The sequence below is a fragment of the Aythya ferina genome (assembly GCF_964211825.1).
Source record: "Aythya ferina genome assembly, chromosome: 3".
In the NCBI taxonomy this organism is placed as follows: Eukaryota; Metazoa; Chordata; class Aves; order Anseriformes; family Anatidae; genus Aythya; species Aythya ferina.
In genome coordinates, this window is record NC_140298.1 from 97,635,295 (window position 1) to 97,651,796 (window position 16,502).

Sequence of the window (16,502 nt, forward strand, 5' to 3'; positions counted from 1 at the left end):
CAACCTGAACTTTAGTATATACAACAGAAAGTGGCTGGCCTCTTTTTATTACCATTTCACTATCTCTGCCACTGTTTCCTGTCTTGGTTCATAACATCTGGAATCTGGTGGATTTTTGTTGTTTTATTGTTTGATTGTTTTTCAGAGCATGCTATAAAATGAATCATATCTTTCTGTGCTCACAAAAACACATCATTTTATTAAGGTTTGACAGGGATACTCTACAGATAATGTGGGAAGAATCATTTTTATTATTTTTAATTTGATTTTAAGATCTTTAATGTGAATGAGGCTGAATTTTAACTTGCTTTTAACATGATTGTACCCAGAATGCTAGATGCATTCTTTTCATTGCAGGACTGAAAAATTCAGATAAACAGATAAAATATGGAAATTGACATACAGATATTTTCCATAGACTGTGAAAAATAGTAAACTACTAATTTAACATTTATAGAGCAATCTGGTTCTTAATTTCTGGCTTCATAATGACTAATTGCTTTATTCAATCATTTTTATTGCTCCAATAATTTCCTTGATTTTATTGTAAATCCAACATCAACATACCATATCTATAATAATTTTATAGCTTTATTTAATGTCTTCTAAATTTGCCATATCCAATATATTGGCTAGAATGAATGGATTGTCATTTGCATGACTTTTTTTGGCGAAGAACTTTACAAAAACAAAATATGTGTTTTGTTTTGTTTTGTTTTGTTTTTAGTACAAAGCTTGGTTTGACTATTTAAATCATCAACTGTGAAATTGGTAGGTTTTATTAATCTGATATCTTGATTAACTTTTCTTTGGAGAGCCAATAAAACCCCACTTAAAGGAACTAATTTAAATAATGAATCAAAATATGTTTCTGTAATTAAAGTGAAGGAAAAAAAAAGTCTCGTACATACTTCCAGTTTGCTTAAACTTGGGTCAAATGAAATTTTTTTTTTGGTGAGAATAAGATGCAGCTTTACATATTATTATTACATATATTATATTTTAATATATATTTAATGATATAATAATCATATAGACATCAATAATAATCATATATAGATATCAATAGATATCTTCTCAGTATTATGAAATACGTCCATTATGGTAAAATCCTGGATCTTTAGTATTTAACAACACAGTGCTGTTAAATACTGTAAAAATATTATTATTAATAAAAAGCGCTCTGAAAGTTTTTGTATTTAGAAATTAAACAAATATATGAGATTAATAATTTCATAATGTAACACTGTTACATTATGAAATTATTAATCTCATACATTTGTTCTTGCCTTAGATGTTGCAGTCTGTAAAAATACAAAACTACTATCATTTTCAAATAGGAACTTTGCTTAGTTAAAGCCATAGTCATTTTAATCCTTCAGGATGAATCAACTTGTTGTTTTTTACATCTAAAGAATAGTCAGATTCATAAAGAATTTTCTTGGAAAAATTCATTAGACTTTACATCATAATGTACATTACATGATTTTATTATATGCATTATATGATTTTATGATATATATCAGGAAAAGTTGCGTACCTTGATTGATTTGTCTGTGGGTCGAGGTCTACTAAATATGGGAAGTTTCATTCTATTTCTGTCTCACAACACAGAGACACACTTTAAACTTACAATTGGTGGTTGTCCATATTAGGAATTTGTAATAGGAAGAGATGCTAAAGGAACTACAAGATTTAATACAGTGAATCAAGAAGCTTTGACTTTTTTTTCAGAGAATGACTTGAGCAGAAATATTTTTCTTGAGAGCTGAAGTCACAGCAGATCTTCACCATTATGTTACACCAAACAATTGCAAGGAAGTAGTCTAGCAAAGAGTTTAACTAAGGCAATGACCGAAATTTTTCAGGGAGAAATGTGAGGTAAAGAAAACCTATAAATTAAAATTTCAGGGATATATTTGAAAATACACTAGTTAAATTTTGACCCAAGCACAGTCGATGCTGTTTTTTATTTGGTTGTGGTTTGTGTTTGTTTGTTGTTTTTTTTTTTTTCTTTCTTTTTGGTTGCTTTGTTTTGGTGAGCTTGTTTGCTGAGGGTTTTTGAGAATAATTTTAACAAACAAAATGACGGCCCCTTTTAGAGGAATTTATGGAAAGATTCAACGATCAAGTTCATAATAAGAAGCTAAACTTTATCCTTAACAGTGGAGATACACCCTTCATAAAATGTCACCCAATGTCTCCTGCTTGAGGGTTGACTACGTAAATTAAGTGAGGCCATAGAAGAAAGATCTACACATACAACTCTCCCACCATTGTTTGTACACTTTGCATTCTTTGGTCATAGCAAAAAGATCAATTTGTATTTCACATTTTAGTTTCTGCCAGAAGTTAAAACACATGTTCCTATATTCCAGCACTGTTTTGCTGAATTTATAATGTTGTCCTTGTTTTCTATTACAAGACAAATAATAGAAATTCATAACATTGGGTGTAAATAAAGAGCACAACCACTGCATAGAAACACATGATGTTGTGTTTTTGTTTGTTTGTTTGTTTTTTGCCTCATAAAAAGAAATAGATGATGGAATATGTGATTCATAAACACTTACCAAACAGTGAATAAATAGAAAATGCCTTTAAGGTTCAATGCCATATATTGATAGTCAGACTGCTTCTAAGTGAAATCACCAAGTGAACAACTTTCAGTTCCTGATGTTTGCTGCTGCTATCAAATGGAAACCATGGCCCCGGTAGAGATCTGATCATGTCTGGGGACAGAAAGTGGTCCCTAGTGATAATATAAGAATTCTATATACTACCGTGGTTTAATGTGGCAGGCAGCTAAGCACTACACAGCCATTCTCTCACCCCTCAATGTTTTCTCAAGAAACATACAGGTTTGGCTTGCCAAGCATCTTTAATGACTTCATACTAGGAGAAGTTTTTTAAAACAGAGGACCCTGACATCTTTCTCTGTACTCAGAGTAAGGATCTACTACTTAAAAATCTGGTTATGGAAAGCGCTGAAACATTACTGGGACATTACGAGAAAAACATACAACATGCTAAAAATGGACAAACAAATGGAATATTGTAATATATATATATTATATATATAATTACATATATGTATAATATATATAGTATAATATATATAATATATATATTTTACAATATATTAAAAATATAAAGCAATGTTTTCTTGTATATTATAGATTACTCTGAGGATCAGAATACAAAAATGGGTACAACTCAGAAATATTCTTTGGTGGTGGTTACAAATATAATAGTTTAGCTTCTATCTAGCAAGGAAGTCTGCTATAGGTTAAATTTATATTAAACACTGAAAATCAGAGTGAGGCTTTTTGTAATAAATAGGCAGAGATTCCTTTTCCTAGTATCCCATAATCCCATATAACCTGACATCCTGTTGGTAATAATAATAATAATAATTTAAAATAAAATAAAATAAAATAAAATAAAATAAAATAAAATAAAATAAAATAAAATAAAATAAAATAAAATAAAATAAAATAAAATAAAATAAAATAAAATAAAACAAAAAAGCAAGATGATGCCCAACAAGCTGTTTGTTGGTGGAGATAATAATCAAAGGGGAAGATCTTCCAGACTTCCTTTCCCTTTCATACTAAAGAATGTTGAGATGGAAGGAATATCATCAATATTTTGTAGGATAGAAGTGGGATAGAAGTGCAAAACAAAAACAATGGATTTCAAGAAACAAAATTTGAATAACATCAAAGAATTGGTGGACTGAATATCCTGAGAGGTTAGTCTGAGTAGAAAAGATATTTTAAAAATCTGGCAGTTCTTTAAAGAAATACTTAAAAGGCTCAAGCACTAACTATTTCCCTGCAGAGGAAAGACACAAAATATCGTAAGGGACCTACTTGTTTAAATGAACAACACTTCATGGATTTTAAAAAGAAATGAGCAAAAAGGAAGTGGAAACTAGGCCAGACTAATAAGGATGAACATGAAAGTATTGCATGAGCATATAGGGACAGAATGAGAACCACAGAGGCAGAAAATGAGTGTCATAATTAGCAAAGGACAAGGAGAATTTCAAGTGCATTTGTGAGAGGGAAAGAAAAAAAAAAAAAAAAAAAAAAAAGGCCAGTCTGCTATTTAGCAGTGTTAAAGCTACCTTAGGAAATGACAAGAAGACTAATTAATATATTTACCACTGTTCTGCACGATTTTCAAAACATAGTTCTACTGCAATTAAGAACTTTAACAACTATTAATAGCAAATATAAATAAATAAAGACCTATTGACAACAAAAAAGGATTTATCGCAAATAACTATGTCAATCAAAACATAATTTCTCTCTAGAAGAAAGTAGAAAACCTTGTCAGAAGAGAAGAAAAAACAAATTATATATAACCTAACCTTAGTTAGGCTTTGACAGACCTTCTTAAAAGCAGCCTTGTGAGACATAATCTAGATGAAAATAATATGAAATAGAGACAATATTAATGTTTCTCTGTCAAAATGAAGTAGGGATTTTTCCCTATCAAGTAGGGATTTCCAGGCTTCTGCCCTAGGTCTAGTATTATTCAGTGTTTTCATATGTTTCTTAACTGTGCTGTCTAATAACAAATAAAGGATACTAATATTATTTAGGCAAGAATACATTGCTACAAAAATACAAGTCACGGTTATGACTCCAAATAAATATTACTCAAGGCCACAAGCTGGACATGGAATGACAAAGTCATGCTATTGTGAAAGCAAAAATCATAGTATTTGCATGAATAAATGGGACTACAAAAAAAAAAAAAAAAAAAAAAAAAAAAAAAAAAAAAAAGCCTGATTCTCTGCTAAAAACTCCTAACACCTCAGCTGATGTGGTCCACTGCTTTGGGCAGTATATTTCGTATATTTCCAGAGATATATGTGACTTAACATAATAGTTTCCCGGTGCAGAACAAGATGCTTTAAAGAAGGGAGCTATCCTTTCTCAGTGACCCCAACAAGGAAAGGAAAGGCATACTGAGAAAAATTATTTTGGAGAGATTTTCTAATTACAAAAATTGAAGCTGAAGTTAGCAAAAGTTGGCTAAAGCTGTCTGTAAAGACTGAATTATCTTAATCACTACATAAACATAAACTTGTATGTTTATGTGAGCCTATAAGCATAGGCTCACATAAACGTACAAGTATATATATCTTCCTGCCTAGAAGTAAGAAGGACCTCTGACATGATTCTGCAGTTATATTGGTGGAAGTTTTGTCACTCAGCTCAAACTTAAGACCCCTAGGGATAATTCATTGCTGGTTAGAAATAGATTGATAACCTAGTAAGCAGCCTGAAGTCCTGGTGAAAAAAAAATATATATATATATATTAAAAAATAATATATATATAAATATGTATAATATATATAATTCATTTGATTATTTGATTTGATTATTGCCAAGAAACTCTTAAGACCTTTTTTTCTCTTGCTTGGATAGCTACCATGCTCATTTAAAAATAAAATATTTTAGACTATATGATGTGAGAGTTTTTAAAAATCATGAATAATTGGGTTTTATAGAACTGGAGATTTCTGCATGTATTTATAAACAAATTAGTTATTAAGTATTCATAGCTAGCTACATTTCTGCTTTTTCATGAAACACATCCTCCTTTTTTGAACCCTTCATGTATATATGTGATTATTCAAATTATAAATTAAAGTATTGAGTTTATATTAAAAAAAAATCGAATGCACCATATTATGAATGTCATGTATTAAAAGAACATTATTTGATATAAATATAGAAAGTTAAGTGAGTAAAAAGCATAAATTAATCAAGATAGTCTAAAACAGTCCAAACTAATTTGTAAAGTAATATCTATTTTCTTTTATATATTATCTAATTTTAATCTGTAGTAGAAGACATAAAAATATGCAAAAAATACAAATAGAAGTGTAGGTAGATAGACCAAAGCCAAGCCACAAATGAAATAGCTGTTGAGGACAAACTTAGAAAAATAATATCAAATACTTCAGTCAAAATCCTGAAATCCTATAATTATAGTCAAATATTGTTGAAAAGTATTGTTAACTTATATAGATAACAAATTCTGCAAACTTTGTTTGATGGCATTTTAACCTCCCTGATTCTCTTTACAAAACATTTTTATCAGGCAATATTTGTTCTAAAAATGTCATAGAAAGAGAAGGTAGTATAAATATTCATGGCAGTGCAGATTGTATTAGTGCAAACGTTTAAAATAGATTTTATCTCTTTTTAAATGTTCTATTAGCTTGAAAAACATCCAGCCATACAATAAAAGCAGTCTTGTGTCTCAACATTAGCAGCAAATTTGGAAAGCAAAATATGCAAAATGGTTACTGAAAATTGTTCCCAAGTACTATATAGGCTGAAAGAGATTTGTATTTCAGTAATTATTCAAGTTGTCACTTAGTAATTTTAATTGCTGAAATTGTTCATGAAAACAACTGGACTTGAACACAAAGCCATTTTGCAAATACAGTGGTCTAAGAATTTAGATTTACTTTTTTTGCTTGTTGCTATCCATATAGGTTACTGCTCAACACAGCTGAAAACAGTGAACGAGAATGAGAGTGTATATCCTGGCATCACAGATGAAAATAATTTGATTCAATATGGTTGATCTAAATTCTGTCAAAGTCTGACTCTGCCAATGTAAATAAAGAAAAAGGATAGAAAAAGTACAATAAATTCTAAAACAATTAGTAGATATGTATTTGTTTATTTATTTATTTATTAGATCCTTCATAGTGCATAAAGTGTTTTTGATTACAAGCCAATAATATGTTCTTTTAAAAATAATATTGGGAAGAAAGATCTTAAGTCAAACTCAAGTCTGACTTTTCTGGAAGGAGAGAGAAAACAAGCAAAAAAAAAAGGAAGGATTTTCAGTGAGTGGTATTTACGTACCTAAGTTACATTACATGCTACAAAAGTATCTTTTCCTATTGTTGATACACCTTTGAGAGCAATATATCTGTCCTGAAGAACTTGCAATGCTAACAGGGAGGAATTTCATAAACTAAAGCGTTGTTAGTGGGGATAATGACTTCCAAAAACTAGTCATGAATGATGTCATAAATCATTGAAACAAATAAAAAGTATCACACACCAAAATGTCAACTTCATCAGAAAGCAGGAAAGTCAATAACAGACATCTTTCTACTAAAACATAACCAAATATTGCTGTAAAATCAATATGCAATATAAAAATAATGACAATCATTACAAATCAGATAAATGACAACTTCATTAGTTGTATTTAACAGATTTTTTTTTAAATCCTTTAAATCTGATTTACATCAGAAATATTTAAGAGCCTAAATGTTTTCTACCACTTTAATGGGTCAAAATAAAGATATGTTTGACTTCTTGCTTGATGTACAAATTACTACTAAAGCAAGTATTAATCTCACATCATATCAGCTTTCTAAAAATGAGTCACGCAGATTTAAATTAAACTCTTAAAGACTCTCTCTGTGATTGCTAAAGAGAGGGAGGATCATCCTGAAAGATATTGAACCTGCCTTTCTTAGATATTTGTCTCCAGGTAAGATGAGTATCACATAAAACTTCCTATACTGTTCACCATGACTTTACAAATCTGTGTATTTCAGGTTTTCTGTAAGTTTGTAAGAACTTCAAGTTCTTGCCATTCCTGGTCAATATTCAGAAATGTGCTTCAACTTAGGAAGGTTAAATGAGTTTTTACTCAGTACTACTGGACTACAACTACTGGAAAATATGGATTGAGTAAATCCAGAAAAATAGCATAAAAATATAGAGGTTTGTTTATTTAAAAATGTGCCCTAAATCTCTGCAGATTTGTATTATTCATTTTGTGAATTGTTTATTATTCACAAATCCCTTTATGTATTAATGAAACTTGACTGTATCATAAAGCATATCTACAAAATGGGTGGCACACTCAGATACCCACATAATGCTAATATTTTGTAGTTTACATATGATGCAGACTGACAGAAAGTGTTTGCACATGTACATGTGGATATGCCAATATTTATCCACCTTGATTTTTGCTGATCTGAGTGGAGCAAGCAGGACTGAAGAGGCATACAAATTCAGGAACTTCAGCTAAGAACCACAAGTGAACCGCAGCAATAAAGGTAAGGTGTGTGGTGTTGTTTTATGATTCAACTTAAAAGTCTAGGCACAAAAGATTATTTGGCTTTTTTTGCAAGTCAGGAAGCGAACCCTTAAGTCTTTCAATAGTTCCATGATCTTTAGAATGATCTTCTTAAGTAACTATTTTAAATAAAATTTTTAACTGTCTGGCAGTTGAAGATGGGAAACTGATTTATAAATGTACCCTCTAACGAATATCTTCATGCTATCCTGTAATACCTACTCATCTTTGAAAGTTACCAAGTTTCAACTTCATCAATCAAAAATACTTTGGGATGAATATTTTTAAGTATTTAAACACAGAATCTTTATTCCACTTTAGGTGTCCACATGCCAACGAACAGAATGCCTTTCACGTTTCTGCAAAATATGAAGAACTGTGGCAGCTGAATCCAGATGGTACAACAAGTAATTTAACTAAAAATTTCTTACTGTATTTGCCTTTGGGCTTACTTTAACACTGTATATTGTAATAGGGAGACACTCATCCATTGTTTTGACAGATGCAAACTTTTGTCCAGACAGATTTTCATGGCAGGTGTTGCAGTTTTGCTTGATTCAAATAAGCACACAGCAAGATAACCACTAACTGGAGACTTCATTTGAATGTACTTTTCACTGTCATTTTCAGCAGATGTGGTATAATGTTTCTGCAGTTGAGACACTATTTCTAAAACGAAGTTTTCACAGACTTTCTGTAGTGCACTTATGGCAGCACTGAGATGATACAAACTAAATTTTCTGCATTTAAATAACATGGATGTAGAGAACTAATAAATAAAATATTAAATTTAGTATTAGTTCGTATTTAGTAATACTAACTAATGAGTTAGTATTTAGTAATAGTTAGGTTAGCTACTGGAACAATATTCCTTCCACATCAGTGTATGTAATTCATGTGTTCCATAACCTACAAAAATCTGTTGGCTGTTATCATTGCTGCTGAAGGACACAGATAAAAGAACAATGTATCAGCTGTACAAAATTCAGACAAATGCAAGAGCAGTAATGTTTCATTAAAATTTCCTGTCAGAAATATTAGGAATTAATAAGAAGTAACTGTAATAGCCTATAAAGCATATTTTCTTGTGCTTTATTGTAGGACACTATTATGCAACATGTATTAAGCAACACAATATGACATGACAGCTAGAATATGAAGCATTGATTTTGTCTTTTAGGCTGGAGACATCAGCCAAAAGCTACATAATCAAGTAGAGATAATATTCAGATGTCTAACTTGTACATTATTGTGGTCATCTCAGATCAGTGACTTTCTGCATTGCATTATATATTCTGATACTACACTGTGAATAAAACCCAGCAGTCTGAGATTAAGCAATGGAAATATCACATAGTTCTAATACCCCTGATATCTCTACTTTCCATGGCTAAAACAGAAATTAGAGAGAAAAAGAATTCAAATAAATTAAAGAGAAGAGCTTTAGAGCAAAGTAAGCACAGTTGCATATTATGCAGTGGAGACCAAGGTCTGAATATTGGCCCTTATTTACACACAAGTGTCTCATCCATGCTATTTTAGTGATGCTAACTATTAATACCTGTCTTAAATCTACAACAATGAGCAGCAAGCAAGCTGTGAACTGGTGTAAGCAGTTTAATAATCCCCTGCTTGACATCCCTACACATTATTCATCAATTAAAAAGTACCTTTCTTTTTCAGTTAATGTTCTGAAGGCTGTGTTAGCCAGCAGCTTCTGGGGTGACCTCATCACTGCCTTTCAGTACTTAAAGGGGACTTATAAAAAGATGGAGAGCGACTCTGCTCAATCAAGTAATGGCAAAACAAGAAGGAATGGTTTTAAACTAAAAGAGTGGAAATTTAGATTAGAGGTTAGGAGGAAATTCTTCACTCAGAGGGTGGTGAGGCACTGGAACAGGTTGCCCAGAGATGTTGTGGATGCCCCATCCCTGGAGGTGTTCAAGACCAGGATGGATGAGGCTCTGAGCAACCTGATCTGGTGAGTGGCATCACTACCTATGGCAGGGGGGTTGAAACTAGGTAATCTTTGAGGTCCCTTCCAACTGGAGCCATTCTATGATTCTATGAATATGCACTCCACAGTAAAATCCATTTGACAGGATTTCTCAGAGTGTGCTTTTGTTTTCTTAATAAACTAGGTTAACACTTCCTTCAACACTGGAACAGTGAAGCCATTTGCAAAGCATGAGCATACAGTGAGTTTGTTAGAATAGCTTGCTCAGGCTAGGAAAGCACTGGATGGAAGTATCACCGTAAGCAAAAGAAGCATGCCTTGATATCGGTGGTGATATCCCAGTGTAGCTGTTAAGCAGTTGTAATGGCAGGTTCTCCATAGCATGGAAAGGAAAGCAAAAATATTAGGCATTTCCTGAAGGAGCTGAAAGTAGGTGCTTTCCTGGCAAGATTGTCAATCCAGTTAAAAATAAATTAAAAAAAAAAATATATATAAAGAGTATCATCATGGAGAAGGGGGAAAAGAAGGCAGGCAGGAAGGGAGGGAGGAAGAAAGGAAGCAAACAATTAAAACTACACCATAAGCAAAGTAAATGGAGAAATCCCACTTTAGCATCTTCCATGATATTTTCCTCATCTCCATGAATCGTTTAAAACCTCATTGCAATAATTTCCTACCCTCTTCCCCCATTCCACTCATGTCCTCCATGCCTTTCCACTTCACATAAGACAGCAGGATTCTTTTGTAATTTTTTACTATCCTACAGAAATAGCTAGTGACCTCCGTTCTTCTTCCCCATATGATCAGGGAGTGAGTTTAACCAATTTCCTCATTGAGACTGAGGCACCTTTTGAAAAATCCTCCTGTATTAGTGTGTGTGAGAGCATGCATTGGAAAGGCAGCAAGTTGAAGTCTGGGAATTCAGGCAGTTCCTGCCAATTCAAAGGTATGGCTATTATATGAGGTCATTACAAGTAGAGTTTACATAGTTTGGTAATCTTAAATCTGCATTACCATATCTTATTATATTTTGATGTCTTTGTGAAACAGTAAAATTACTTTTCCTGACTTTGTGTCTCATTATAATGCTGCCATGATCAAATAAGGATGTGTTTACACAATTCTGTTTTAGTAAAGGTTTCTAAGTCTGTTTTCTCTGGAGATACACGATCTCTATTTGTATTCTTGTCAGCAGCTGTGGAGAGAGAATATAATAGGGACATAAGCAGAGTCAAAGCAAATCATTTTATGAAAAAAATCCGACTTAATATTTTCAGTGTTACTCCAGTTCCACCTTTGAGTTTGATTAGCAGTGATGACAATAGCTTTATTCTGAGCTGACCCTTTACTAATGTAAGATGACATTTCTAATATCATGCTTTGTATGGCCACACTGTTGTTAGACAAAAGCCTGTCTGAACTGAGTCCTTGGACATAAAACATTCCCAGGTATCATTTTCTAAATTACAGTAAGAGAGATGCATCAAGCAGGATAGAGAGGAACCAATGTCTGCATTGAAGGGCACATCCAGCAGTAGAGCTTGCTGGCTGACTGATTTAATTTGACGTGATACAAAAGTTTGTGGTAGCAAACTGATATGTTTTTAAATGAATCTCTTCATAATTCTCATTAAGTAAGTAGCACATGTTCTGCCTCACATCCTGCCATTACACAGTGATGGAAGCAGGATGCATTAGTCATTGTGTTATGTAAATTATTTTAGATATAGCTTTGATGATGAAGAATATTTTAATAGATGCAGCAGTTTCAGTCACATTTTATTTTCCTTCCACTTCTGTATTAGACATCTAACATATATACATATATCAATTGATATACAGAAGGGAATTGAGTATATGTAGGTTCATGTAACAGAAAATTCTGATGCCACATTAACTTTTCATATCTAACAAAGCAGTAATCCTAAAACTCTGAAGATGGTAAAGCTCAATCTGACCATTCCTTGAGATAACTGGTCCTACTGAAAATAGGACTAGCCAGGACAAAGAAAAAAAAAAAAAAAAAGCATCTAAGAGAGTGTGACCAGGCCAGTGAGAGTTAGTCCTCACAACAAAACAGAGGGTCGTAGATGATGAAAATTTATGAACAACCTCTAAATATTTCTGTGTATATTTATCCAGACAATTTAGTTAAGATCATGAAGTGTGTTTACAATAGAGCAATCAATTAAGTGGACGTGTTTTATTTTCATGGCTAGTACTCTCATTATTATAACGTAATTTTTTATTTTTATTTTTCAGATAAACCAATAGATGTGTAGATAAGCAGGTGAAAATTATGGAGTATATTCACTAGATTCAATTGTCTACAAGGATGTCCTTTTCTTTATACCAAGCTCAATTTGTTATTTCTTCTCCTTTGCACATACAAAGACCTGCATTAACACAAGAAAATGTCCTCACAGGATCACAAGCTAAGAAGACTAAAAATATCAGGCTTATCAACAAAAAGAGTTAATCGTTCCTGCTTGTAGTGATTAGCTTAGAAGTACAAGGAGCTGGTGATAGACATAATGATCAAACTAGTGTATGACTTTATATCATTAGTACCATGTGACCACAAGGTGTATCTAATCAATAATAAAATTAACTGCTGTATACATAATCAATGTATAATTAATCAATGTTCATGTAATGGATTGGTTTATCCACCTTCCGGGCTTGATTGCTATCAGGGTGTGACAGACTGGTAGTGCAAGTAAGCCACTGAGAGAATACAGGTGCCGTTAGAGCTGCTGAAACTCATCGTGGACAGGAATTGCACAGCATGCCATGCCTATACCAGAGGTTCATCAGATGCTGTAATACCTCAGGATTCCTGGTATCAGAGGGAATGTGAGATTTTATAAATTGCTGTCACCTTTTCTATATCAAAAAATGGCTACCTGTCTTGAAAGAGTTTGTGCCTTTTTTGTTGGGATATGAAAAGAACTGGCACCTCCTGATTCTGCCATCTAATGAGGTAGATCCCTCTTGCTTATTTCCCTTTTATACACTATCTGCCTGTTTTTCCAAAGTGCAAATGAAAGATGTGATTTAGAAGCAAAACCGTTACCTTATGAAACTAAGAAATTTGAAATTAACAATAAGAAAAATAGGAGTTTGAATGCATGACATACATCTCTAGTATAGGATCTCAAATACAAATGTTTACCAAAAGATTTCTGAAACTGTATGGGTATCACCATAACAAGTTAATTTAATCAATCATTTATATTTAAAAACTATTTCTATGCTATTCATGTGTTTACTATTCTAATTCTTATGAAGGACTGTGAAACAAATGGTTGCGTGATTTAAGTTGCTTTTTATGTTAGAATAATTGCATTCAAATTTGAAGTTGTAGTTTAGATTGATTCTAGTCTGTCTTTTTCTGGCTGAGACTCATATTAAGAGGTGATTTCTGAGCAGAAATATGCCATTTTTAAACATCAGCATTTTTCTTCAAACAGTCAAGAAAAGGTCTTGATAGTCACCAAGTGAGAATGGAAAGTGTGGTTAGACGTGTGCGTTATCTTAACTCTTGTAAAACATTCTTTTTTAAATGTGATCAGAATCAACAGCACAAGTTCCCATCACTCCAAGAATCTTATCACAATGATTTACAGTGTTTTTTGTTTTGTTTTTTACAAAACACACTATTTCTACAATGCAGTACACATGCTTTTGAGTAGGAAACATTGCTAACAAAATTGCTGAACTCTATACAGAAACATTGATTACATGAAGTGTCTCTTGTCTGCAGGCTGCCTCAGCTCAGTAACACTTCAGAAAGACCGTCTCTTTTTAATGTAAATATAGCTTTAAAGTGAGGAACAAAGCTAACCTAAAAAGTGTTAAAGTTACCTTTATACATTGAAGGGCCTCAAGAGGCTGTTTGTTTATCTTATCTGGCCTACCTGTACCCATCACTGTGTCATCAGAATTTCTGCCTGTTAGTGAGAGAATATTTAGTTGACAAACAATGTTTAAACTTTACTTTTAAAGGACATTTTCCTTCTCTTTAAAGTTCTTTCCACCTTCCTGCTTCAGTGGAGATACAAAGAACATAGCCACACTTTCAAATGGAAGATGGTAAGATAACAGTTAAAACCAAAAAGTTTCTCAAACAGAGTTTTCTTTTCCAGATAAAATATTTTCCCCACTGTACACCTTCTTTTGTAACTATATGTCAAGTCTCCTCTTCTCAGAGTCAAAAGTAACCCCTGACAGCTGCCACCCAAGAGAGGCACATACACAAACAGAGCGATGTAACTACTGCAGAATATATACCCTAAACTTTTCTAATGATTTTTTTTTCTCACAGTTGATATCTAACAAATGAGCTTCTGTCCTGTAAAACGTGCTACCTAGGGAGCTGACAGCTGGCAGTTATGGAGTATGTCACGGCAGGAAGCAATGTGAGATGTGCTCTGGCTCTGACATGATGTGTTGTGTGTCATGTCGGACTACCCTGAGAATTTCCATGGGCCTCCGAGGTCCTAATCTTGTTTTCCATATTTAGGCAAAATCCCATTGAAACCAAGACAGGGCTTGACTAATTAGGTATGCAAAAATCAACAACCCACAGACTCCTTCATCTCAACTTTTAAACAATTCAAAACTCAATACCCGTTTTAAAGGTGAAAAGGATTATTATCTATTGAAAAAAAAAAAAAAAAAAAGAAAAGAAAAAGAATAAGGTCCCAAAATACCTGTAGGGTTTAGACCCCTGACAATTACTTCAGGAATCAATGATGAAAATTTGATTCTTTTGATGTTCTTCAGTGTTGCTGTCAACCCTTGAAGACAAGACTTAGAAACTTAATTTTCATCAATAAAGTACCTTACTCCACATTTGTAAAATGCTCAAACATCTCAGACCTAACAACTGCCAAAAGCCCAGAGCCTGAGCTTTAACCAGTGTTTTAAATGCTGTAATATTGAAATAAACCATAATTATGTAAAGAAAAAGGTAATGTTTAGTAGGTAATTCTCCCCTATCTGGGAATCTATTATTTATTCCATCCTTTTTTTTTTTTTAATCAGATGTTTTTGAAGACAAATGATTTATAATAAAAGAGATAAAATAAAGCTTCAAATATGTTCACAAGCTAATTAAATTTATATTGCTGCCACAAAGGAGGTTGTCATTGGTTCTTTCTCATTCTTCAGTGAAGTTTGCTTAATTTGTTCTTGACGGACTATGCTTACAGGCCTCACAATTTCTGGCAACCTGTTTCAGGACTTCATTATCACTCTTATTTGAATGTGGTTTCTTTCCTAATATGAAATTTTATGAAAATCCATAAATAATATGAAATAAACAATATAAAATAATATGAAAATCCATGAATTTTCATTATTGGAATTAAAACTTCTGCTTCTTTTTTCAGTTGGGTAATAGATTGTTTCCCCCCCCCCCCTTTTTTTTTCTTCCAGCAACCTTTTCTGTACTTAAAAATTGCTATCACTTTTCAAGCATCATTCCCTTCTCTCAACTAATAAACTACAGCTATTTTAATTTTTGCTTACCTGTCAGGTTTTGCAGTATTCCAGTTCTTCCCATTGATCTTCTGTGGATGCTTTTGCAGTAGCTCAGATTAGTCACAGCAGTCCAGCTGATGTTTTGCCCATGCAGTTTTAAGTGGATATTAATAGCAGCTGGCAGCAAAGACAGTGGGTAAGAATCCTATTCTAGAGAATCCAAACTATTTTGCTGTTTATCAGGAAGTCTCACTAAGCTGTTTAGCCTGCTTTGACATAATGGAAATGGAATTTCATCCCATACAACAGTGCTAATTTCACTACCCTAAAAACATCTAGAGCTGAAACTCTCATAAGGCATTTGGAAACACTAAACAAACAGCCCTCTGGATAATGTCATGTTCCATATTTAACAAGATAGGCCACCTTTTATTTCCCCAATGAGAGCAGAATTTCAAATCAGTGTGAGGAAAACTCATTCATTGAAATGTGATTGTCTCAGCAGTTTTTAAAGTTGGCATTTTTTTAGAACACAAATTTCCAAAAGAAAATAAAAACAGTATTTCAGAAAAAAGTTTGTCTCTCAGGATACAACAGTAATTAATTCAAATGTACCAGAACTACTAAAACAGAGAAAATCAATAACACCCCTCTACAATTACAGTCTGTGCACTCAATTCCTATGATCCATAAACAATATCAAATTAAAATAACTTATCTATAAATCCACAATAGAGAGACTTCTGATTTTCATAATATATCACGAATATTTTTAAATGCATAATTGTTGAGACTAATCCTTTGCATGCAGTGTACAGATATTCTGTGCAACAGATACTGTGACAACGATTTCTTACTTTAAAATGACAATGTTTGCATGGGTTTAGATACACTGAGACTATTGATCTTTGCCTTACA

General features: G+C 32.7%; 1 long non-coding RNA gene across 1 annotated transcript in view; it reads right to left on the reverse strand.

Annotated features, from left to right (window-relative positions):
- The window catches only part of LOC311433364, a 70,197-nt gene extending 54,482 nt beyond the window's left edge, over positions 1-15,715 (reverse strand). The window contains exon 1 of the long non-coding RNA XR_014690711.1: positions 15,633-15,715. This is a non-coding gene — a long non-coding RNA (uncharacterized lncRNA). The remainder of the gene's footprint in view (positions 1-15,632) is intronic.
- Between the last annotated feature and the right edge of the window lie 787 nt (positions 15,716-16,502).